Genomic DNA, 27,890 nt, shown 5'->3' on the forward strand with positions numbered 1-27,890 from the left:
TTGAATTGAGCCCAATGATGTCTGCTAGGTGTCATTTCGCATTCTCTCTGAATTTTAGTCAATTGATAGGTTGTATGCGATGTTGGACTGGACCGTTACAGTCTGCCTCAAGCAGAGGATTAGTGAAGTCACTAGTGGCTACTGAAGTGATCAACGGCCATTTGCCTTCAGCCTACATCCGCAAGGCCTAAACTAATAAATATAGACAAATCAGTTTCTAGCTGGCACAAACATTATTTGCCAGCAACACAGAATTTTATATTGAGCAGCATTACAAGTTTCATAGAAGAAAAAAAAAAAAAAATGGATAACCGTATTCATTTGCTTTTTAAACCTCACATAGCCTAACTTTCTTTCTAAGCAAAACTTTATATAGATTTAGATAATGGCCAAATTGCAACAAAAGCTCATTGTAAAGCTCTAACCCACAATTTGGCAACTTGTTCCTCGCGAGGTGTTTTGCAACAATATGCAGGCACAGGCGAGCCACAGGTTCCCCACGTCTAGCCTAGGAGGAGAGTTCCAAAACACTGTGCTCATACCGACAACCAATGAAATGTCATTATTTATCTAGTACATTGTATAAAATGATATGTAGAATCTGATTGGTTGCCATGGCACCACCTCCGATTTCCCTCATTCAAAGAGCTTTATAAGTCGCCCCCCAAAATCTTTTAGCAGAAATGATATTTTACTGTCAGATATTAATAATCACTGAGTTCTGGAGGATTTAAACAAATGGACGGCTCATTTGCGACTTACTGTAGCACAAACATTACATGTGACTGAGAAGGCTGGCCATACAAATTCCCCAGTCTCAGCAACAAAGAGAAGCCCTGCACTGTATACCGGAGATCATCAGCCGAGTGCACTATAAACCTGAAGTGTATAAATAGGCAATAAGACGACATTCAAAAGAAAGCGCACATCTGTGGCAGTGATACATTATGCAATATATTTCCACAATGGAGTCCGCTTATCACAGGTGAGCCGTGGCCATCTGTGAGTCTGACACATGGCCGATTCATAACTCAGAGCGCAACTTCAATTCAAGCCAGGTAAACCCATTCCAAACATATTGAGGTGAATGTTATATTGCTCTTCAAGACAATAAAAAGCTGTTGCCTTGTGATACACAATGTATAGGTTAAATATAAAAATCAGCATTAACAGTGAGTACCAGTGTTGGACACACAATTGGAGGTACAGTGTGCTGCGGAATTATGTGCGCGCTGTATAAATAACTGGGGAGGGATGCATGACACATCGCACTCACGATGCGATGCATTCTGCCGCTCTCCGCATGCATGCCGTGTTGGTAACGGCGCTATGCATGATGAACCCGCGCAAAGGGATCGCTCTGTCGGTAAGATCTTCCATTTGCGTTGGAGGGACTTCTGGGTCTGTGACCCAGAAGCCCCTCCGGCATCCTTCTGCGCATGGTGGGTGTTCTCTGTGGAGAGAAGCCAGTAGGCTTCTATGGGTAACGCCATCAGGAAGATGGGGTTACCCACCGCAACTAAGCCCCGGAGTGCATTGCATTCCGGGGCTTGGTGCATATGAGAAATGCGGTCAAACCCGCATTTTCAAGTTTGACCGCATTTCTCCCCTTGATGCATCCTGCCCCGGTAATAAATAAATAGGGATAATTATCTGCAGTCGCCTCAAAGATTGTCACTTGTTTAGTTTTATAAAGAAGGAAAACAGTCATAAGAAGGCACCAGGCCGTAGGGCCATAGAGGAAGGCGAAGATTACGGACTGTCATGCTTATTTAATAATATCTGGAGATAAGGAAGGAGAGAAATCCAGCCCTATTACCATAAAATAGCGCAGACGCAGCTGAGCCATGTCCTGCTGTCTCGACAATACTCGGGGTGTGTGTGTGCGCGCATGTGTGACCTAGAACCAGATCCCATTAGGAGTGGACTTCAGCTTTCAGTTCCACTTGTGCTGGCCCCACCCTTAAACACTGTGACATCATGGCGTCACCCCTAGAGGACGGGAACACTGGTCCTTGGGAGTTCCGGGCAGCTCTGCAGTAGCGCTACTTGCTACAGGGTGCTGTTCCAAGAACCCTGCAAGCCACAGGTGCCATGGGGCAGAAACGACACTGCGTGGTCACAGGTTGCACACCCCTAGTTATGGCCCTGACTGTCAACATTGTGATATCGACATTGTTTATTGTAGACCTAATGACTACATCCCCATGTTTTCATTGAGTTTTCTTCTGCTATAACTTAGAGGTGTGCATGAAAATCTGCGATGTTGGCTTATTGTAATTAGCAGTAAGATTCCGTCACCTTTGGGCATACAAGTTTGATGCAAAACCAGAAAAATCGGATGGGACACCGTTACCGCAAACTTTTACAACTGAAACTACCATACCTTCTGATCAGTTTCGGACCTATCCCCATAACATTGCTATTTCTGGACAACGTTTAAAAAGACTAAATCACAGCATGTACCGACTATGAATGATGGTCAGAGTTAAAAACAGAATGGAATTCAATAAAATAGAAAGTTATTTTACTTCTAGCTGTCAACAGCAGAGCCAGTATTTCCATGATAATATATAAAACTATTATGTTTCAGTAAAAAATGTGTATAATACAATTAAGCTATTGAAATGCGAGAATGGGGTTGAGAATGGAGGAATATTTGTTTTCATCTTAAATTTCCTTTTCAGGCAAGCGCCTGTTTCCGTGCAGGTCAAACAGCATCTTTCTACATTTATACACAATGAATATTTCAACCTAAAATACATTGTTTTCATTGTATGAAGAGGCTACACATGAAATCTCCAATGCAGAGATAAAACGGAAATCAGCTGGATTCTGGAATACTTATAAGTAACTCAAACATGACCTGGTTTGAAAAGGAATATCAGCACAGTTTAAAATAGAATATTTTGTTGAGACAACGGAAGATATTAAAAAACCAGGTGGCGGAAAGCGTTGGTCATGTCTCAAGTAGAGCTGACATGTAACCGGTTTTCCATCCAAAACGTTTAAAAATATGAATCTTATTTCCCCATAATTTCAACTCTGGATAAACTCTAAATATCATCAGTGGGAATAGGTTTGTATAACTATTACCTTTCCCTGGACCTATAATGTTATAATGGAGTGTATTTTATGGCCTTAAACCCCACGGGTCATATGAGTTATCCTGGCCTTTCCATTTTAAATTAGGTTTGAACTATTACAATGTTAATGAGAATCTTACTTTCCAAGAGATTCACAACTTCTCTTGTAGGACACTATCTAAGAACTTGGGCTAGGATGAATGCGAAACGCGTCATCACAGCTGCACCTTAGGAGTCAGGGGAGGTTGAAAGAGTAGAAAAGTATGTTGAAAAATACTTAGAGATGTTGCTGTACTTGAATTAAAATAATGTGATCAGTTTTTTGTGTACATTAAACTGGTATTGCACAACATGCAAATGCCCTTTCAAGCTTAAAGATGTAACAAATGAACAGGAGGAGACATAATGCAATCTGACATTCAACGATTCTAAAATTGTTGCTCTCACACCACTGTTTTGCCCGCCATGGACTGCTGAATAGCAGGTTCCAGCATGCATTTCCACTCCTCAACCAGAAATATATACCTCCTAATAGACAAATCTATTCCAAATATGGTAGTGTCGCAATGAGAAGCCAAGTGTTGTGCATTCTTAATGGAGCTATTGTGCTTTGTTTCCTACCAACAATTTTGTTTTCAGCGTCCTAACTATAACAATGTATAGCCTGCCTGGCTTTCATACTGTGAATGCACCCATTCTTGATGACGTTCAGCATTACGGTTAGCACTTAGGGTTTTTCTGAAGAAATGGGTCTGGCGTAATTTATAAGAGTCAACCAACCTAATAGGAATATTAATTTCTACAATTTAGTGCACAAGTTATGAAATATGGACAGGTCAGAGATATCATTATATAGTATATACACACACGTTTTTATGAATTGTACGAAATTAAAATGTGGCTAAAATAATAAAATATTCCTTTAAAATATATAACGTGTTCCCCAGTGTGATATAAAGTTTGGAGTCTCTGTGATCATGTCTGAGCTACCCCTAAACATAGAAGGTAAGAAATGTGATGTCGCCTCCGAGGTGTGAATTCTATAAGATGTATATGCCCAGTTACATGGGTATGAAACGAAGGCTAGTTGGGACATTCAATACTTCCAAAACAAGACAAAAAAATTGACACATGCCCATGGCATATCTTTTCAGAGAAAAACAAAGCTTGATGAATGGACACCGCCGTACAGGTCTGTGGCTATACGCAACGGTAACTAGATTAAGGCCGGAGAATTACGAGATCAGAAAGACCATTTATAAATTGGATGCAGTTTCCCTTGGATTCTTGGCTGATCGCACTATAGCAAATAAAGCCCTTGGTCTTCAAACCACATTTCATCATTTGTAGTGTAGCAGTGCTGCTTGCTTTGACTGTGTGGTAAAGCACACAACCCATCAATCCATAGATAAATTTTAATTATGGCAGTAAATAGGACTGGTTCCTACCATCATTACACAGTATGTAAGCAAACTACACAGCATACTCGCCTACTCTCACAGAACGTTCGAGAGACTGGCGAATCTCGGGTGGCTCAACCGGACACCCGGAAGAGCGGGCAAGTCTTCCGCCCATGGCCACCCACTTTCCTAGTGAAGTGGGCCAGTCCATGACGTAATTTGCAGTGAACTGCAACATTGTGGCCTCGTTCTCCGCTTTATTGCTGCATTGCATATAGCGGAAACAGGGCTCACAATGATGTAAACGCCATCACAACCCCATGCAGTACACCTGGTTACGCTATACGTCCCCTACATCTCCGACCTGGCTGCCCCAGGGGGTGGGGCAGTCAGAACGTTAGGATGTATGACCCACAGGGTCAATTTACTAAGCAGTGTTAGGAGACAGAGTGAAAAGTGATAAGGTGCCAGCCAATCAGCTCCCAACTGTTATTTTTCAAACACAGCCTGTGAGATGACAGTTGGGAGCTTATTGGCTGGCACCTTATCACTTTCTTATCACTTTTCGCTCCGTCTCCTAACACTGCTTAGTAAATAGACCCCACAGAGAGGAAAGTGGTTTCATCTAAAAAGGTCTCTGGGGTAGATTTACTAAAACTTCTAAACAAAAAAGGAGGAGGAGTTTCTCAGAGCAAACCAATCAAATTCTAACTTATACAGTACATTGTAGAAAGAGATAGCTCGAATCTGATTGGTTTGCCATGGCAAACCAATCCTAGACTATAACAACCTATAGGCTGCCTGACTTCTTGATTCAGTTCTGGATTGAATTGAGTAGAGCCAGTCAAACTAATTCAAACATTAATGTAATTGTTAAAAGTTTCAGGAAATCTAGTCACTTATGTTTATTCCAGATATTATATAGTAAATATTGCAGTGTTTATTACACACAGGCTTCCTATACTGCTAAGTATGTTTTTAGAGCCTTGATAATACACATACATACAGTATGTTTTCACACAGTATTAAATAAACAACTAACTACTAATAAAGAAAAAAGTACAATAAAACATAGCAAACTGCATAGACAATAAATATTTTTTTTTTTCGCTTATTAAAATCCTAACCAACCTTCAAACTTTTCCAGCTATAGGTCATGATCAGGACATTTTTTTTTTTTTTTTTAAACAACGTTGACACATAAGTGGTCTTACATCTTTAAATAGCAGAGTTATTTTTAGAAAATGAAATGTACTGTAAGCACATGAAAGTGCCCTGAGTGAAAGTTAGGCATGTACAGGACACTCGGAATAAGTGCAGTGTATCTTATCTTACAGAAAGTGTTTATCTGCATCCCCTCAGCTAGAACCATGAAAACATTTTATTATTATTATTTTTTTTTTTATCTTGAGCGACTAAATTAACATATCCAAGAGGGAATTTTATTTTATGCAGCACAGCTTGAGATAACGGAACAGAAAGACAGAATATGCCTAAATCTCTGCAGCCACAGTGTGACAGGCAGAGAAAGCCTGAGATGAAGCAGCAGGTGGCTGATTTTGCTCATTGATGCACTATAATCCCTGAATAGATACCCTCTCACCCAGAATGTTTCCGAAAGAAATTCCCTCACAAAGTGCTGTTCAGATGTCATACCTCTCTTCATGCATTATGGGATATTAAAGCTGCAAAGAATTTTATCAATGTGCCCCCCTGCTCCTAACTAGACACTTTAAGTTAGATCTTGGAGGTGGGGGGGTAGGGTTTAGATCAAGCAGAAGGACCAATCACAAGGCGTATTAGCTCTCCCACTCTCATAACAATTTAAAATTGATGAACAAAATTTGCCTTGAGAAAGCCGGTTACATATAGTCATACTGGCCAACTCTCTATCACTGTCAGGGAGACTCTCTGAAATAGTAACAATCTCCCCGACTCTCTGAAAAGTCTAGCAATCTCCCTGATTGCACTTTACATTCATTATATAGCTGTTATATACTTGGGGGGCCTATTCATGATGTTAATTATCAGGGTCCGAACGGACCCCGCTAATTAACATTCCAACTCCCCGCGGCCACCGAAGCAATTCAGCATTGCTCAGTTGCCCCCGAGAGCGGCATCACTGCTCCTTTTCGGAGCAGTAAATATTTTCACTGCTCCTGTCGGAGCAGTGACGGCGGTGCGCATGCATGACCTACAGGTCACGCATGCACACAAGAGTCCCGACGTCCGGTGGAAGGAGCCGGACATGGGCGGAGGGATCCGAAAGGATCTCTTCTCGCAACCCGGCCCTTCTTCCCATAGGGAAGATGGCGAATGCTCACGCAGTCAAACTCCAAAAATATTATATTTTCGGAGCTTGATGAATTCTGTCCCCATATTAGTGTATGGGGACAGCGGGCCATTCCGCAAGAGGAAGGTAAGTAGGAGATATCTGTGATACTAGTGTATGGGGACAGCGGGCCATTCCACAAGATTAAGGTAAGTAGGAGATATCTGTGATACTAGTGTATGGGGACAGCGGGCCATTCCGCAAGAGGAAGGTAACTTCTTAATGAATGGCCCGAATACTTAATTTTCACAATTTCAGGAGAAAATGTGCTTTTTCACCTGCTCTTGTGACAATTAAGTGATGATTAATAGGCCCCTTGGAAACAAAATAAATAAATACATTAAAATGGGATCATCAGTGCATTTTATCTGCATTGGTTATAAGGCACAATGATCCCTATGGCTACATACAGTACATTTTCCTATAAGGTTTCTGTTAGCCACTTATACGGAACCCCTTGTAAAACACAATACATGAGCAAGCCTTGACAAGTATTAGTGTGGTTTCACCAAGTAGATCTTACTAACGGCTTTGGGGCTCATTTACATTTGGATGTAAGTCAGTTCTATGACAATGCTTGCCGACTATCTGGCCAGATCGGCTTTACTGGGGGGCGTGGCCAGCAAACGGGGCGGGGCCAAAATTACAGGCAGCGTGAAGCAGGGGGCGGGGCCAAAATGACGCGATTCGACGTGAATCGCGTCACAGGCCCCCCGCTGCCGAGGATTTTACTGTAATTGCGGTGGGGAGCAGGAGGGGTTTGCAGCCGCCGGGAGACTTGCCTGCCTTCCCGGGAGGTCGGGAGCGGCACCCGATTTTCGGGAGGCTCCCGACCAAATCGGGAGGGTAGGCAAGTATGTCTATGACACGCCCCTTAGATGTAGCAGTACATGCCCACGTTACCCCCACGCTCATAGGTGCTGCTTTCACAATCTCTCTGAAATGCTTTTTCAAATCAGGTATGACATTCAGTAGATCCAAGCCCACTCTGTAGGGGGAAGGGGATGTTAGTAAAATCTATTAAAAAGTGTAGGAGGTAGAACATTACAAAACAAAAAAAGAAAAAATATATAATTATACATTTTCATTAATTTATATAGCGCCACGTTTTTAAGCAGCATTGCGCAGAGAATATTTGCTATCACATCAGTCTGTGCCTCACTGGAGATTACAGTCCGAATTCCCTAATTTACAAGAGCACAGACTGTTGTTTTTTGGACAGAATCCATTTAACCTACCAGAATGTTTATGGAGCGTAGGAGGAAATCAGAGCACCTGCAGGGATCCCACACAAAAGCCTTTACATTGAACAAAAACCTATTTTAAAATAAAAGGACAATATACTAAATACTTTACAGGAACAACCGGAAGACTACCTAATTTTGTGGGATTCCTCCAGGACTCCCGGGAGAGTAGGACACCCTCTTAAATCCTACTTATCTGTGATGTGGTCAGCACAGGGCCATGCTGAAGCAATTTGTGCCAATAGCTTGCACTTCTGCTGCGTGAGGATGCAACTCTTCGCAATATACAGCGGTGGGAGGGGCCTGATTATGCTAATTATGCATTATGACTCCACCCCCACTGCAACGTGACATTAATCATTGCATAGCAAGTAATGACTACCCTTTGGACTTCCCATCCGGGATCTCCTGTAGCTGTGCAGGCCAAAGTGTAGGCAAGCGTACTCTATGTTTTGAAAAAAAAAGCCACACACATATAAGAGACAGGCTGCAGGGAACAGATGTCTGCTTTTGTCAGGTACACATACAGCACTGTAAGCACAAAGGTAAACACGCCATTGTCAGCGTCTTGCTTTAGCCCTAAAGCTCAAACAACATTGTATAATAGCTGTTTGTGCATCCTGCAGAAAGCATGGCAGGCCTGTTGCCTGGTTGCAAAAGTTCCTAACCACAAGATCCCTTGAAACCTGGGGCTCTTCCTGAAATGCTGTCCTGAAATCCATTTTCCAGCATTCACAAGTTGAATAATAACATTCATAATTATCTGCCTATGAGCGACCAGGTTTGCAATTCAAGCCGGGAGGTTTTTGGTGTTTTTTTTACGCACCTCCAGAGCATGACACCAATATTTCCTAAAATCCACAATTTTAGGAATAATGGTCGGGAAAAGTGCTGGGAGCCCGGCAGCACCCCTCCTAATGACTAATTAAGCAATCAAAGTATCCAATTAGCTTAGTCAGTAACACTCACCATCCGAAGTGCTGTCTTCTGCATCCAGCGTTGGGACCCGGTCTCCTACAGCAGCTGTGAGTGTCAGTGTGTGTATGTGAGTGAGTGTGTGACCCCCCACAGTGTGAGTATGCCCCTCCGTAATGGGCGCTGGGAGAACTACATCTCCCACCAGTCTTGTGCCTCCCAGCAGCACCCTCCCCAGTGAGAAGATGGAGGGGAGGCCACCGGGAGCAGCAGAGACCACCGGGCAGGTAAGTGTAATTTTTTCTCTCTTTTTTATTTATTACGCGGCGCGGTGTTTTCAGCTCTGAAAACCCTGCGACCACTTTTTTTTTTTATTGGCTACTGCAGGTATCAGGAGCGCGCATACTTGCGGTAATCCAAAACTGGGTGCAAGGTTTTTTCCTCGCTGAGCCTCGCCCACAATTGAATATGCTTAGTTTCAGCATGTCAGGTCTGCTAAGAAAGCAGACGACAGTCGATATCCAACACACAGAAACAGCCGCACCCATGCTAAATATTCCCAAGGCTCAAGACCTCAAAACACAGTGTGAAGGGGCACCTTGGGGAATAAGTCAGACAGTCATATAAAAGCTGTACTGAAGACTAGACTGCTCCTTCAGGGGGGTAAAAGCAAAAAAAACAAACACACATGTAACTTTGTACTGATGTAAAATGTACAAAGAGATTAAGATTTGGGAGGGGCTTGTGCTAGCTCAAATATAAATTGCAGTGTAAAAAATAAAGCTGTTCAGCATCTGTGGGCTACATGCAACAGCAGCCAGTATTTACCCTGCATGCAAAAATAAATGTATTTGAACACCTTGCATTGCAACATCGTTTTGCAGGAGTGCCGAGAAGGGGGAGGGGGGGGTTGGAGTGTGTACCAATTACCCAGGCCTGGGCTGCTGGAGGGGCCGGCGTCGTCCCCCCCTCCCCCTTCAATCACGTTGCTTTGTGCTGGGCTGCAGTGGGAGCAGCAGCCACAGCAGTCTCCTATGCCTGTGTGGTTGGGGGGTGGGTAGAGATCACACTGATCACGGCCCCCGCGGCATTGCGCCAGGCTGTGGGACTTACAGCGCTCCCTCTCCACCTCCCACTATTAGACCACGCCCCCTTTACCCGGGCACGGCTGGCATCTCTACGCCCCTGCTGATGGTTTGTCCAGGTACAAGGTTACGTGCTCTTTTTTGCTTCACTCCCAACTCAGAATCCGACCCTTAATGTAGTAGCTGTCCAAATAGGTTACAGTGTTTTATTATGTTTATATTATTTGAATTTAGTGTATTATCTGAATTTTTAAGACCATGGGGAGAATTTCATTGTTTTTTTGGAGGCCGCACCTCCTGCGTAAAGTGGCGGTACCTATTCAAATGTTTGTGCTATTGGCGCGCCCAAAATGTACCTGGATTAGCAGTGTCAAGCAGCTAAACCCGTGCAAACGAATGGATGTGTTGCCCAAATGGGTTCCGGATCGACCCCTCAGGAGGGTGTGAGCAGAAATAATGGATGCCCACGGCACTTGCACCTAGCGGCACAAACAAATGAATAGCTCTCGTCAATTTAGACAAGAGCTGTGGCTATGAAAAAACAACTGAATTCCACCCCATACCTCCGTTGTAGGTCTACATAGCTTTCTATAGTGCATCTATGTTTTAAATATTTTGGAATTTTATACATTCAAAATGTTCTATTGTAAAAACGCGGCAACTCTAAACATAAAGCGACACATTACTCAAGAACAAAAAAAAGATTATAGCTTTTGTGAAGGGCTTATTCCTTGAAACAGTTGCAGCAGCTACAAAACAGCCAAATAAATATTTAATTTACAAATATCACAACTTTCACCACTATAAAGAGACTATTATTTGATACCAAATACAAGGCTGTATAGTATAGTATATTTCTCTAGCTGAATAGATCCATAGATTAAGGAAAAAAAAATTAAAAATATCGTGCGGCACTCAATTCAATGTATTATGTATCCAGCATATACATATCACATAATGCGTTGAATTTGCTTGCTGCCGTTTTGTTTTTATCCTCTGTCTTATATATTTCTATAGATCTCTATAAGATGCAACATTTTCATGGAAAAGTTCTGTGTTTCCCAATATTACGAATTCCTCGTTTTAACGTTCGACACATTAGTCAACCAATAATCAGTACAGATGTGTCCTCATACATCCAATAGTCTCCATTTGGCGCACCACAGACCTTGCTTAATGGCCACACCAGGAGTCTTTTTTTCTTTAAATTTGCATCTTATACGCACCACTAAAGCGACAAAACTGCATTGCAAGCGTACACTGAGCACTGGGGCTTACGGTTCTTGTACTTCTGTATATCACAAATCTATGTGAAAAGGGTTTCGAGATCAGTGGCGTCCTTTCCTTCCGTTTCATTATGCTTTATCTGCGACTTTATGCAAAATTTATTACAATACATTTGTGGCAGAACTAATAACCTAATCTCCCTGGTACACGGTCAGCGGTTTGTAAGAGACTACGATGCGACTTAGACGCAATATTTAGGGAAAAATGCTTGGCTAGCCGCGATGGAACTTATAAGCCGCGCCAAACGTCTTGCTCCGAATGGGGAAAACACACTAGGCATATGAGGACACATTTGTACATGACTAAATACAGCACACATTTTAGGTTTTGAATGAGGTGCTTACATGATCTTACACTACGCTCCATCACATAAATACTGAACAGACAGGCAGAGATTAACGGAAAAAAAAAAGATCTTCCCACACTCCAAAACTACATTATATGGGTGTCTCCCATGGGACCTCACTTCCTCTGTGCTATGGGGATGTGAATACATGAAAAACCAAAGTTTCCACAAAAGGAGGATAGAGATAGATGTACTAAGCCCTGCAGAGAGAAAGTACCAACCAATCAGCTTCTGACTGTCACTTTGCAGGCATACATTAGAACTCATATGCAAATTTTAGGTCTAGGTGCCAAATTTGCACTAAACCTCAGCAATCAGAAATTCAACCAGGAATTCGCTATTGTGATCTAACAACATGCACTGGACAAATAAGAGTCTACTGTTTGGATTGGTTCAATGCAAGCGTTGCACCCACATGGAAGTCTAGCAAATAAGACCTCTTCACTAGCGAAAGGGACGCGTATAAAACCATAAAAAAAACAAAAAACACGACACCATTTCATGCTAACACCCTTTCTTTCTGGAGCAGGCCCAGCAACTCTCTTTTTTGAACCTTTCCCCAGTTGAACAGAAAGTATGACATTTTTCTTGAATACTTACTAAAAAACGTATCGGAACAAATTCCCTTACATATTTTTGGTAGAACTGGCATTGAAAATAGGTGGAGTGAACATACAAATACATTCGAAACTAACTTTACACCCCAGGATTCCCCAAGAACGACTAGATGAGTGATAAATAAAAAGGCATAACTTCTTTATTACAAGCAAAAAAAAATAAAAAATCATCAAAATTTAGAGAATGGCGTTAGAGACCAATGCTCGATACCAAGCGGAAACCTCAAAAAAATTAAATATAGACCTTAACAATAAAAAAAATTAATTTAGAGAATATATATATATATATATATATATATATATATATATATATACACACACACACACACACACACACACACACACGTTGAGTCTCCCATATCCAAATATTCCGAAATACGGAATATTTTCAGCATGACTGAGATAATGAAACCTTTGATTTTTGATGGTTTAATGTACATAAACTTTGTCTAATGCACAAATTATTAAAAAGATTGTATAAAATAACCTTCAGGCTGTGTGTATAAGGTGTATATGAAACATAAATGAATTTCATGTATGTACACAAACTTTTTTGGATGCACAAAATTATAAAAAATATAGTCTAAAATGACCTGCAGGCTGTGTGTATAAGGTGTATATAACACATAAATGCATTCTGTATGTGTATTTGGGTCCCATTTCCAAGACATTTCATTATAATATGCAATTATTCCAAAATACGGAATATTCAGATATCCAAAATACCCCTGGTCCCAAGCATTTTGGATATGGGAGACTCAACCTGTATATAATTTTCCATACTCAATGTAAACCTACCATCCCAGTACAACAATGTTACACAAATGACAAGCATCCTATTGTAAAGTCGCACCAGCTAGCATTCTTGTACCCAAAAATCCACAGCTTCAAGGTTAGTTCAGAGTTGTGCAGTGACAACAACTATGGAACAAAAAATTCAATGTAGGTACAAGTCACGTTTATAACAGCATCAGAAGACAATAATATAAGACACTTGTTTTGCATCACATCGTCAGTCACTTTTTAGGAGTTGCGCCCCATGCCTCTAACCTCCTCTGGGAGTGTGGAACTCCCTACAACTAAGCTCCACGCTCTCAGCTGAACATGGGCAGTGAGGAGCAGCAGATGACAGCTGCACATGTAATTAATCTGCTGGCCCCTCCTTCAGGTTATAGTGGACATCTCTCCATGTGAGGTGCCACGGGGGCAATAAAATCACATCATGTCACTGAGCACTCACCTAAGGGGAGATGTATGAAACCTTTCGAAAGAGTGGAGAAGTTGCTAATGACAACCAATCAACTTCTACCCATCATTTTATGGAAGTACTTGATATACATTTGATATACTCCCTGCGCCACACCAGTGAACCTCTAAAGCTGGGTACACACCTATACAATCATCGGGCCGTTCATCCAATATAGAGAGAATGGCCGTTGGATTGTATAGGTGTGTACGCTGTCCCGATGCAGGAGTGTTAGCCAATAAACGGCTTTTAACGTTCCTGCAACGGTCGGGATCGGGAGGTCGCATCTTATGTACGGTTTAATATTTATTGGTTCGACCTCCCGATCCCATAGAAGCCCGTACACACTGTGCTATGTCTGCACAGTGTGTACACAGTTCACAGACAGCTGACACAGGGTCACACTGGGGATAGATTTATCCGATCAGCCTGCCATCGAAAAAGTGTGTACCCAGCTTAAGCCAGTGGTTCACAACATTTTTTGAATCACGGCACCCTAGGAGTATCAGCATTTTTTTAACGGGACACGCCTGGGCCAAAAGTTTGTTATACTCCTTTTTCTCACAGAATTTTTTCAAAATCCCGTCTTTTACCCGGCATTTGAGTACCGGGTCGTTTTTCAGGTTCTAGCCTCAACCACCTTTCACACAGAAAAGCAAATTACCGGGTAAAGCACTTTTACCCGGTAATTTGCTGATCAACACGGGTATTTTTTTCTGTGTGAAAGGGTCAACCCATGTCGAAATTGCCAGGTCTCCGACCCTGGGAAAAAGCAGAGTCTATCCAGCATTTTAGGCCTTCACAACAACACTTTCGCTGCAATGATTTGTTTGACTTCAGTCCTGTTCGGAAGTCCCAACCACAGTGTCGATATGTTAGTACACACTTATACAATCATACTTGCGTTTGGCCACAATATTGGAAGAAAAGATTTTACCACTGTTCACTACAGATTTCAGGCTACTCTCTTGGCAGATCTGAACAGAATTATCATAATGGTCGGTCACAAGAACAGTCGAAAGGGAGTACACACTGCAATTTTGGTCCCATTGAAATCGGATGAAAATTTAACAGCACATAACATTTGATTCTTCAATGTTTTCATCCGATAAAACATAATTGAAGGTGCATATGAACTATTGCGATCTCAAAAGAACAGGTTGAAATCTAAAAGAATGGCCTCGATGATTATATAAGTGTGTACACAGCTTGAGAGTCTGAAGAAGGGGACCGGCACAAGTCTTGAACAGTGGAGTACCTGAGGGGCCATATACCACCAAAATTTAAAAAATGCTCTCAAGACTGAGCACACTAGGACTGCCTACATTTTACAGGCAGCAACCACTCCCCAGTGACCATAGCGACAACAGAACTGTATTTCTTGCATGAAAATAGACGATGACCTTGACCTGAACAGACATAAGGAAACCACTTGCTGTGTGCAATCTCTGTAAAACAAAACTGATAGCATGCTAGCTGACTTGCAGGATCATACAACGGAGTCTTAACACTTCAGAGTAATTATAGGAAGGTATACAATTACACAAACCATTCTAGGTGAAGAGATGATAACTTTCCCTTGTGCAAAAAACCCCCCCAAAACTTCCGTAGATACTTGTAACTAAATGCACAGTTCAAGTTCTGATACACCTCCAATATTGCAGCTGAGCTGTCAAAAAATACATATATTTGCAGCAAAGGCAGATACCTTGCACATGCACTACAGGTTCAGTCTCCAATATCCAAAATGCTTGGGACCAGGGGTATTTTGGATAACGGAATATTCTGTATTTATGAATATTTGCATATTATAATGAAATATCTTGGGAATGGGACCCAAATATACACACAGAATGCATTTGTGTTATATACACCTTATACACACAGCCTGCAGGTCATTTTATACAATATTTTCAATAATTTTGTGGCTCAAACAAAGTTTGTGTACATACATGAAATTCAGTTATGTTTCATATACACCTTATACACACAGCTTGAAGGTAATTTGATACAATATTTGTAATAATTTGTGCCTTAGACAAAGCTTGTGTACATTGAACCATCAAAAATCAAAGGTTTCATTATCTTAGTCATGCCAAAAAAATTCTGTATTTCGGAATATTTGGATATGGAAACTCAACCTGTATTACCTGCGGTTTGGAAAATAGTAATACACATATGATAAATGGCATATTAAGCACATGAAAGAAGCGAATTAGAGAGGGAAGAACCATGAAAATCTATCCTGGCACACATTTTTTCCACACTCCTTGAAGTCTGAGCATACTTAAAAATAAAATAAATAAAATATCCAGGTGCAAAGACTTCGATTGTCTGCCTACACTTCCATAGCAGGCATGTTGTTCAAAAAGATTGTCGGGAACGTTGACAAATTCAGACAGAAAATGAATGCTATTGGCCTGCATGTTAATATCTTCTGACAGTACCAGACTGGCCATCTGGCACTACTGGCAAATGCCCGAAGGGCTGATGGCCTGATAGGCCATTCCAGTCTGAAAGCCTGACCGAGCAGCTTGCCTCCTGGGGCATGACTGGGATACTGAGAGACGGGGGCGTGCCATGAGACCAGGACCCCGTGACTCGCAGCACGCCCACGTGAGATGAAGCCACACCCGAGCGAGGCCATGGCACACGTCTATTGCGCACACACAGAAGGAATTGCTAGGGCTGATTTAGAGCCCCAGTCCGTCCCTGTCTTTTGACCATACAAACGTGGTCTATTTGTATCAGGTATATACACTTAGTTAAGGGGTTCCAACCAAGAACCTTTCCAGAGAAGACTCCATTAATCTCTTGGCTGTAAGGCTGCAACCCTGTAGACTTCCACAGGGGTCACAGATGGATGCTTCACTGACAAACATTACATTTTTGAACCTCTGGAAATCATCGCACGTGGCCAAAATATACATTGATTTCATTGCTCCAAGCTTATACCAAGCCACAAGATTAGCCTGTGTATGTCCTGCTTTGCTATGAAATGCTTATGAGACCGTGTTACTTTAGCCTTTGGCAATCACTTATAAACAGTAAAAAATTAAGCATTGTTTAAAATTCTAAATGCATATTGATTTTCAGTTATGAGTGCAACGGTTTCAGCAACGCAACAGGTAAAGGGCTACATACATCTTTTATACAGCATCTTACTTTACTCTTTTTCAGATTATAGATTCCCCATGACAGCAAATGCTAAAGAATTGGATCTAATTTGTGCATTGCTCTATGAGCATGATCAGAGACCAAAATGCCAGCCACATTATAATTGGTCATTCTAGACCAATTCTGCTGTCCGAGTAACACCAGCACCATAGACTGATTCTCTGAACCAGAACGTATACATTAATAATTAAAGCCTAGCAAGGAAGAAGACTTAAATGACTGCCTCTTTGTGAATTTAGGACTTTTAAAAACACAAATCTTGTCAAATAGATACAAACTGAAGTCTGCCTGTAGCCAGGGATTACCTTGGTATATCAAATATTTGAGTTAACAGGATAAAACACAAGTTGTTCTCTGTAACCGACTTAACACATACATACACACACTGCTCTGGGAATACCTAACAGCATATTCTACAAGTACCATCTATCTATCTCATATCTCTCTCTCTCATACTTCCCCACTCTCTCGGGACTGCCAAGTCTCCCTGAATGGCCGCTGCACCCCCCGCAACCGCTCACGAAAGTGGGCGGTCCGGGGGGGCAATGATGTGGTTCAACGTGAATAGTGTCATTGTAGCCCTGCCCCCTGCTTTACAATGCCGGTAATTTCGGCATTATAAAGCGGGGGACAGGGTCGCGATGGAGTTATCGCTCCGGCACGCACCTGCAACGCCCACTGCACCGACCTGCCAGAATGTTGGTAGGAATGAGAGAAATATATTATATAGCAATCCAAGAGGTACAGCACACTCCTTCCCATATTAGTAATTTACCGCGGTGCCCGCTACATTACAGTGTATAGATATATATAGGTATAGATAGCGGCACTCGACGGACTTAAACAATGTATACATATATACTCATTCACAGAGGTCCGGCTCTCCCTTTAAAATAACAATATGCCGGTTGCCCGCAAAAAATATTAATAATATATTACACCGGTTGATGCGGCACTCCTGGCCCAGAATGATCACAGACTCATCAGTGTGATTGACAACGTTTCAGTGCCTTTTTATTATTATGGCACTTTCATCAGGACTTTCTAATGCACATCTGGAACTTATATGCACGTTTGGTACACTCTGTAAATGACTGCACCCTTTAAACGGGTCCTCACAACTACTGCAAGCTTAAGATTGTACACCCCAATAAAGATCTTCTCACTTAACCCATCCCAGTCTGGTCTGTACATCACTCCACACCACCCGCATATACCCCAACCCCCACACTACACCTTGAGCGCTCTGTATATCGATCCACCAAAGTAGGCCGGGCACTCCTACTCCCACAGTGCCGCTCAGGTACCATCCCCAACTCCCCATCACATACAGACCCACCCACCCCATTCCCCTACCCGACCCCCCCCCACCAAGCACACCACAAAGCACCCCCACACATTACCCGGTGTAGTATGTTATTCATATTTTTTGCGGGCACCCAAAATATTGTTATTTTAAAAGGAGAGCCTAACCTCTGTGTGTATATGTAATAAATATATATACATTCACACTTTTTCAACCCTGGAGCACCACTGGGCATGACTGCTATAAATGTGATTAGTACCCTCAGTTTCTCCCAGTATAAGTCTAAATTTCTGATTCAGCGGTGGGCGCAGTTGCAGCCGCTATTTAGATTTTTTGAGGAGTTGCAGCAGTGGCAATATGCAAATGGTTGTTTCAGCCGTCCCTTGTGCACTAGCAAGCGCCAGACTGTGCAGGCCTTGTGACGGCCACTTTCAACGTCCGTGGACAGTGCACCTCTGCCGATGCTTCTGAACTCTCCACCATCAGAGCACCATCGCATCCACCTTCGATACACGTGTCCCTTCCTGAACTCCGGCTAAATATGGCCTCTGTGGCTGCAGCTCTGCACCTGAGAACGCAGCTGCGTTCACCGAAACGCCTGCGGCACTCCCAATAACACACCAATGAGACGGTCTTTTTTTGCATTCACTTCAGGCCACCTCGCAGACACCACACAGGAACACCCATGTGTTTGCCTCGCCGGTTTTAATGCCAGCGCCTCCGTAAGCAACAGCAGACTCTGTGTGCTCAGGGAAACGTATACGCCTTTGGGGTTTTCAGGACTTTTGCACATGCGCAGTAGCAAATAATCGCTCAACTGCGCAAACATCAGCATTGAATCAGGCCCTAAATATAATATTCACTATGAAGCATAATGACATTTACCAAAGGTGCATTCAGGTGCAGACTTGAACAAAACCAATCAGAAGTTTGTTTTAATCGGTGTAGTGCAGCTAGACAATAAAAGCAAGTGTATGATTGGGGATCATCTAATTACAATGTTAGTAAATGTGATCAACAGTGTAATCTGTTTATTACTTGGCTCACAAATGTCTACTGTAAAACAGATTATATTTGCATGGGCCATTTATAACTGACCTGGTGTAGAACATGCTTTCAGCATTTCACAAGAGCTGTGTTTCAATAGGATATACTCGTACACTTAAAAATGACTTTTCCTAGAGCACTACTCTATTCAGCATTAACAGTGCCCACTAATCGCTGGTGAGAATCCGAACAACATTGTGATAATGACTTGGAAACTGGGAAGTATATTACCAGGGCATACTGCCAGCAAGAATTACACATTTTATTTTATCAAACAGCTATAAGAACCTGCAGCTATGGAGACAGAGAAAAACACTGTATTAATGGGACACTAGAACACGCTGCTGCGAGACAAAGCACAATGTGTATCGGCCCGCATTGGTGAGAAATGAAAAGCCTTAAGCAACATGTTAACTTCATTGTGACGACCGATAAAAGAACATGCATCACAGCTGAAGAGGGGGGGGGGGGGGGGGAGATAACAGCATACACACTCAATACAGAATATATTCATTAGCAATGGGTGAGACATTTGGACAGTTTAGGATTGCTAAATCTAATTCCAGCTGCAAATTATAGAAGTACAATAATAAGTTACGGAGATGAGAATGCTATGGAATCCGTAGGAGTTCTGAGGAACAGACATTAAATGGTAGCATGGCTGTTCCATGGCAAAGGGGGTAGAGTATGAAAGAGACTAAGGGGTCTACTTACTAAACCTTGGATATAGATAAAGTGACCAGAGATGAAGTACCAACCAACCAGCTCCTAGCTATCATTTTTCAAACACAGCTTGTGCAGTTAGGAGCCGATAGGCTGGTACTTTATCTCCATCCAAGGCTTAGTAAATAGACCCTTAAATTACCGATAACGCACCTTTCACAGCAGGCGCTTTTTCTCAATTTAACCCCTCCCCGTCCACTCCCTGCACAGCTAGATCTAGAACAGTCACTGGTGGTTCCTGGCCAATGAAAATCTATACTAGGCTCTCGGAGCAAAGGTTTTGTATAGCTCAGCGAGGAAGTTTGGTCAGAAGAGTGACATCAGCAATTTCACCATGGAGTCTGTTGGAAAAGTTCCAAGTGTAATAGACCTCCATTTCGGAGAGCATTGGATGCACATCGCAAGGTTCCTTGGTTCTGCATGCCATGTTAACCCAGCGCATTTCACTCCATCTCTCTGAAGTGCATTTTATGGTGTTGAGACAACAATTTGTATTTTGTTATTGTATCAGCATTGCGTGCATACTCCTTATGTAGTATTCTACACATCTATGTAACCACACCTTGCCTATACAAAGTGCTTACTTCCGTAGCGGTCACCTATTTGTGTGGACTTGTACCAGCCTATAATTGGTGCAAAAGATCAGACTGAATTAAGACTCATAACTCTGCATAGCCTACAATTCCAACATGCCCACGTCACGTCCTCATCAAATGCCCTGTTGCCACCCAGTTGCCCCTATTCAGTTGCAGTGAAATGCGACTGAGACTTCTGAATTGCCCATAAATATGTGCACATTAGTGTTCCCGTTAGGCTGTCTTAGCAGGGTGCCGCGACCTGCCAGATTTTAAAGCAACAAAAATGTGCCCTGCCCAAATGCCGGCGGCCTGCTGAAACAGCCTGTCAGGCGGGTTGCAGTATCGCTTGGGGGGAAAAAAGTTGTGGTTGTAGCGCTCACCACCTGTGAATAGCGTGCGCACACGGAATCTATACACAACGAGGTGAAACTTGGGAGCATCCCAGCATGTACTTGAGTGCTGGGCACTCCCCCTTTTCGGGCTCCCTGCCCCGCACCAGGCTTAGCATGAACGCTACTCATGACTACAACACAAGTGCAATATTTGAATAATCGCATGATCCGACCGCAAAACTCTGAATCGACCCCAGAATTAATGTATTTGTAAAGTACATGAATACAGCATATAAATGCTGGAAAAGACATATAATAAAATGCATTGCGTTTGATAGACCTCTTACTATAAATGAAGTGACATCTGGCTCTCGGACAGAAAGGTCAAATCATTTTTAGTACTACTGAGGCCAGTTCGTAAAGTCACCGGTAAGTAGGAGATATCCATGTAGACCAGGGATCTTCAAACTTGGCCCTCCAGCTGCTGTGGAACTACACATCCCAGCATGCACTGCCACCTTTTTGATATAGCAGCATGCTAAAACTATGTGCAGTGCATGCTGGGATGTGTAGTTCCACAGCATCTGGAGGGCCAAGTTTGAAGACCCCTGATGTAGACAAAGCTATCACATATAGGAGGGATTCAATTAGCCGCATTAATTTTCCGCAGGATAATTGATCCCCTCAGAGGTATTCAATTAGCCCAAAGTGCAGCACTTATCAGGGATTTTTTTCTCACCACTGCACTGGCAATGAAAAAAAAACCCCATATAAGCTAGGTAGTTAACGAGTGCGGCAACTCTGTTAACGCATGAACCCGTAAACTTCACACAGATCTGTGTGTTAACGCCAGTTGACTCATGATAATGCCCGTTAAAGGGTCAATTTAACAGCCGTTAATAAAAGGTATCAGGTGAAAACGGGAACCTAACTGAATAGCCCCGGGTGATAAAACCAGAGGCTACCTCCCTTTTTCACCACTGTAAAGAAAACTTTTCATGGCTAATTGAAATCCCTCCATGGATAGTTTCGGCATAAAGTCAGACATGCCGGTAGGGGGCATCCAGATCGGCAAAATCGAGGGGCGTGGCTGGCGCTTGTGGGCAGAACTGGGGCGCGGCCATGCAACCGCGTCATTTTGGCCCTGCCCCCGCTACACAATGCAGATAATCCCGGCATTGTGAAGCAGGTGGCGGGGCCAAAATAACGCGATTCGGCGTGAATCGCGTCACAGGCCTCCCGCTGCCGGGGATTTTCTTGTAATTGCAGTGGGGGGCAGGAAGGTCCGATAGCTGCCGGGAGACTTGCCTGCCTTCCCGGGAGGGGCACGTGATTTTCGGGGGGCTCCCGACCAAATCAGGAGGGTAGGCAAGTATGCATAAAGTTGCATTAAAAAGCACTTCTGTTAATACAGTTTCTGTGCATTAAACATTCCACTTTCTAATGAGAGCAGGAGGATGATGGATCAAACCAAAAAAGAACAACTGGAGAAGTTACCCATGGCAACCAATCAGCTTCTAGCTAACATTTATCAAGTACATTCTATAAAACAATAGCTAGAAACCCATTGGATTGCTAAGGGCAACTTTGATACATCTCTCCCCAGGTCCTAGAATATCTTCCACAAATGTTGTATAATAGGACTTCTGGCAAAAATAAGTTCACAAAGTCATGGGTGGTTGTGAATCCACTATGGTGCTCTAACCCTGTTTTACGCAGTGTATGGTAAATTAGCCTGGTAGGCACGCACCCTAAGCATTGTCTTCTTTTCCAGCTGGACAAATATGGCATTAAACAGTGCCCATACGGCAACCAGCCTAAGATAACCGATGCAATTGCTGCCTAGTTATTGCCAATAGCACATACAATGTCATTTTAAAAGAACCTCACACATAAAAACTGTGCTTATTTTCCTTTGTATCAACCTGTAGTTTAAATATAATGCGGAATCAACACATGTAAGCGGGGAGGTGGTTACATCTGCATATGTCTGGTCATTGACCTTCAAGGACGCACAGGGTACTTTATGATCTGGTCAGTCTTATCGATTAAAAAAAAAAAAAGTATGTGGCCAAATCCAAAAACATTGAAAAAAGTAATCTATATAATAAGTGAGAAAGTGTGTCTCTCTATCGGATTATCCTTTATGCCTGGCCAGAGTTTTGGGCCTAGCTCCAACAAATTCGGCATAGGCCGGGGACTCTCCGATTTTACATTTTTGTTTAAGCAAGTTTTTTCATTAGGTCTTCCAGTGCCTAAACCTTCTCTGATCTGAAGGCACAGGCTGATATGTACCAGTGGGGGGCAGGCAGAGCTCCAACGGAAGAGCAGTGAGTCGGAAGATCAACTGTCACACTGCACCTGCACTTACAGTTACTTATTTCCTCAAAGCACATTTTCATATGCCATGGTCTCTAATGTGGGTCTACAGAGATTTCTGCTCGGCAATGATTTCTGTTCTGCAGCGCTTTCTGAAACCGCAGTGATTTGGGAAGCTATACTGATGTTTGTCCTGTAAGTCACTCCGAGATGAATGGAATGGGGTTATAGGTGAGAACTATGTAAAAAATTAAGGCTGAAGATGTACTTCAAGGTCCATTCTTCAACCCGAGCAACCTAGCTGTTTATAATAACCTTGAAGCTGTTATCTGCAAATAAAAAAAAAGTCTCAGAATTATCTCTAGGGGATATATTCATTATCCCTTAATTACTACAAAATTAAATTTTGTACCTACATTTGTAGAAATTAAGTATCGGAGCTATTCATTATAAAGCTAGCGCCCATACCTTTCAGACCTGATCTAGCTGGTGTCCCCAGTACAATAGGATGAGGACCAAAATTCTTCAAGCTTCACAATGGGAATCTACACCATCAGATGACATTTGTTCCTAGACCCCCGCTACTTCCTATAGGAAGGAGGTCCAGGTTGCGAAAAAGGGATCCTTTCGAATCCCTCCGCACCTGTTCAACTGCCTTCACTGGCCATTGGGAGCTTCATGTCCATGCATGAACCCCAGGCCACCATGTGCACAGGCATTGACCAGTCAGACTCGGCGGTGTTACCTTCAGATCAGCTGCCCCCGCACCGATGCTACTCTCAGGGAGTTGGATACTAAAATTAGCAGTGCTTAATGAATAGGCCCCTAGGGGATAACTTTTCAATTAAAACTTAAACCTCAATGAAGAATTTTTAGTTTTGCTTTAGAGGTATTTAGTTGCTTAGAAAATGCAGTATTAGCATAGAAATCTCATATAAACATTTTACCTGTTGGACAACAACTCCCATCTTCAGTAGTAGTACCGAGGTACAAAGACAGTTTTCACTGTCAAATTACAATACATTGGGACCTGCTATATTGGAGTTGTGCCACAGTCTGACTAAATTACAGTATTCTGAATACTTTAGTCTCTATTACATTAGAATATGTAACCGATGGTACCTTTAGTTTTGTACAGCTGCATTAGACGGTAACTCCTATTTGGAAATCACTGGTATTAATCAATCACCACCTGGCCGGTTATCACCGGCAGTATTTCCCTGCTCAGCGGTCTCCTCCTCTTGTTCACCAGCAAAAGGTGAACATGAAATGTACAATTCATGTCTGTGCAAATGCAATGGTGGTCCCCCATTTCCAAGTATAGGCAACTCAGGTACAATTTAAACAAAGACACAAAGTTTTGGGCCAAAGATATGTCTGACTTCTCCAGTGCTAACCACTTCCTATGTGCAACAAAGTAGTACAGGAGTCCATTTTAGGATCTTCACTGTTTGCATCCAGCCACATTAATGGGAGTCATGAGAATGATGTTTCCACAGCATGACACGGCTGAAGACACAGTACCAGTACATTACATGCAGATAAAGAGGAAGTTAAAATAATATCTTGCAATGAGGCAGCAGCAAAAAATAAATAAAAAAATTTCCCCCCTTTCTGGGGGATTAAATGTCTTGGTATCAACACAATGTAATGTTCCAGAATGGCACATGATGTTCACAGGCATGGCAAAACTTTCGATGTCTGCAACACCGCGACTGGACGATATGTGTGCAGCCGGGCATTGCGGCAATTTCCGGCGGCATAATGCACACAATTAGATTTCCCTCTTTGAATGCAATCAGCAGCATTGCAACTGAATTGCAGGAAAAAGGGGTCTCTTTCTGAAATCCAGTCAGTAATTGTCCTGTTAGCAGCAATGCATGTAAAACAGTATCGCCACAGATGCAGCCCCCTTCCCCGGAGCTAATAATAATAATATTGTAGAACAAAGAGTAAAGTCACATGAGTGTATAAGGTGCCAGCTTTTGGAAGCAGCATTTAATCAATAAAGCACAAATACACCGTAAGTAAAGAAGACTCAATACTGGACACTGTAGTGCAGGGGTATTCAAAATGCGGCTCTCCAGCTGCTTGTGGAACTACACATCCCAGCATGCCTTGCAACAGTTTTATTACAACAAATAATTCAGACAGAAAGTTAGCACCGAAGATGTATACCTTTATAGGTGAAATTCCTCTTTGTGAAAAATGTAGGGAAACCAACCCCAGTGCCTCCAGCCTAATCACTTCTGGGTCATGCAAAAGAAAATTTCAGCAAGAGTCTAAGAGGCTGCGAGAGCAGCTGGTTTTGTTCAAGAATCCCATTTTCACTCAATTGCTTCCAGAATGTTTGTGAAACAAAAAATGTGGTATTTGAGTCACAGGAATGGGTAGGGTCCCCCCGCCCCCCTTTATGCCATGGAATGTAGAGATTGTATCTGTAGTATTTTCCACATAGCCCTTTTCCACTATGAATTCGTAAGAGCTCATATGGCATTCAGAAAAATAAATAAAAATGAAGCTCTCAAAAAAGTGATTTGACTTCATAAATCATTCTTGTAATAATGTAATTGGAGCCACAGTCCCAAACATTTATAAGACAATGAAGGGTATCTCCAAACGTTACTTAAAGGTGCCAAACAGCACAAAAAGCAGAGCAACCAATCAACAGTTTGCTTGTATCCGACTTGTGCAAATTAGATAATGAAAGCAAATACCTGATTGGTTGCTTTGGTTTTAGTGCAGTCTTGAACCCTGGAGCAATGGTAGTAAATATCTCTCGCTGTTATAGTGATTTTTGCTATGTGAAGGCTCTCACAGGTGTCACAGACCGTGCCATTTGAGGCAATAAAACTAATGCTAGAAGCTGTTCAGGGAAGGAAATTATATATTATCTAAGATAAGAATGGGGCACAAAACCTAACACTATTTATGGTTTACTGTTGATAATTAATAGTACATTTCACTTTTGTCATTATTCCAGCATTGTATCAGGACAATATTTTCCCCTCTCTAATGATTATGCGGATGCTATACCATACAATAACTAGATTAGCCCTTGCAATGATGTAAATAAAAATAAGTATTTGTGGAAAGGTGTGAAAAAAATTATATATATATATATATATATATATATATATATATATATATATATATATAATTTTTTTTACACACACACACATATATATCTATATCATTACTGTAATATATTCATATGCAATCCTCTTTGTACAGTACACAAAATCCAGTAGTAATATACAGGGAACCGATCACGGACATCAGATTGCCTATACGTAATACATGGTGGCTACAAGAACTGCAGCAAACGAGCTGCTCAATTCTTTCCAATGGGTTAGGCTACATGAAAGAAGCGTTCAGCAAGCTACAGCTACAAGGTCCTCCAACGTTTTAGAACATAAAATAAAATGAAATTTTGTTACCGACAACATGATCAGTAAATAGTTACGGTGAAGAATTCATACATATGTAGATAAAACCTTATTACACAGCTGTGTGGTTAAGAAGTTATAGCATTTATATAAGAAAGTAAAATGTGGAATATACAAGGTTTTTTTATCAGCTCAATTACACACAAACTCTCTGGAGTCTAGACATTATGTACTCTGGGGCAGGACACAAACCACATGAATGTGTCTGAGATTTGTTTGTAGAAAAAAAACCAAAAATGTATACATATATAAAGTTGTTATAGAATTCCACAGAGGTTTATCAGTATGAAATAAATTCTAGCACTTCTTGATAACAATGCTCTAAAAAAAAAAAATAAAAAAAAAAATTATGATTTCCGCAATATTTAAAAAAAAAAAAAAATCAGATATATTTCATAACCACATGAACAGGGAACAAAACCCATGGTCGTGATCATATTTATCAAACACAAAAAGGTTGGAAGTTTCAAAACAACTTTTGCAGTCTGCACTGGTTTGGTGGCTCTGTCAACAAAGGGGGGATTCTGGAGTGGGCGAAGGTTTAGCAGGAAGTGGGGGTGGGTACAGGGAATATCATAAACACAGCTGAAGCACTTGGAGACTAATTTTTAAAGCCATCAATTAATAGGTTAACGAAACTTTAGAAGCTCCTAAAACGACCCTTTCCACACGGCACCTAATGCATGTTTGGGATATCCATCACCAAGCTTATAGTTATGTCCGCCTTCTAAAATTAACTTTGCATTCCATGACATTTGTCAAGCGGTTAACAGATTTCACTTTGCCTAGAACACACAAGGGCCGCTGGGTTCTAAAGTTATGAAGTATTTGCAGAGACAGGCTGGATTTGGGAAGCTGTGAAATATTTTGATCTAATTAGATAACAATTAGAGGACTAGAAGAAAATCAGTGCATGTCACTTAGATAGCCATCAGTGTAATCTAGATAGAGTCGCAATTCGCACTCATTTCCTATTAAACTATGCATTGATTATTTAATACCTGCCATAACAACTGTCACAATATTCGTAAGGGTTTCACAGAGCCATAAGGTTTCCCAAACAGCCAACAAAGCAGCCTCACAGCTCCCTGGGCTGCTGGATAGCCACACAATGTCCCAAAATAAACTTTAATTTGTAATTACAGCTCCCATTGTGGGTAGAACCATTAGAGGAGAAAGTCAGACTTTCCCCTTGCAGTGGGTCACTCTCAGCCAGAAATGCTACTCAGTAAATAACCCACGTTTAAAATGGAAATAATTCCAAGTAGATAAGATTAGGGCTAATTAGCCCTAATATTACCTGTTGGGGAGAAGAAAAAAAAAAGTCTGTATTTAGTAAAAGCAGACTGGAATTATCCTAATTACAGTCATTGTTTCCTACAGGATTTGTACACAGCCACA

At 41.9% G+C, this 27,890-nt stretch overlaps 1 protein-coding gene across 1 annotated transcript in view; it reads right to left on the reverse strand.

The window, feature by feature from the left end:
* The window catches only part of SDC2 (syndecan 2), a 128,237-nt gene that overhangs the window by 99,538 nt on the left and 809 nt on the right, over positions 1 to 27,890 (reverse strand). The window lies entirely within an intron of this gene.

This window comes from Taudactylus pleione, unplaced genomic scaffold, assembly GCF_031769625.1.
Source record: "Taudactylus pleione unplaced genomic scaffold, aTauple2 ptg000314l, whole genome shotgun sequence".
Classification (NCBI taxonomy): domain Eukaryota; kingdom Metazoa; phylum Chordata; class Amphibia; order Anura; family Myobatrachidae; genus Taudactylus; species Taudactylus pleione.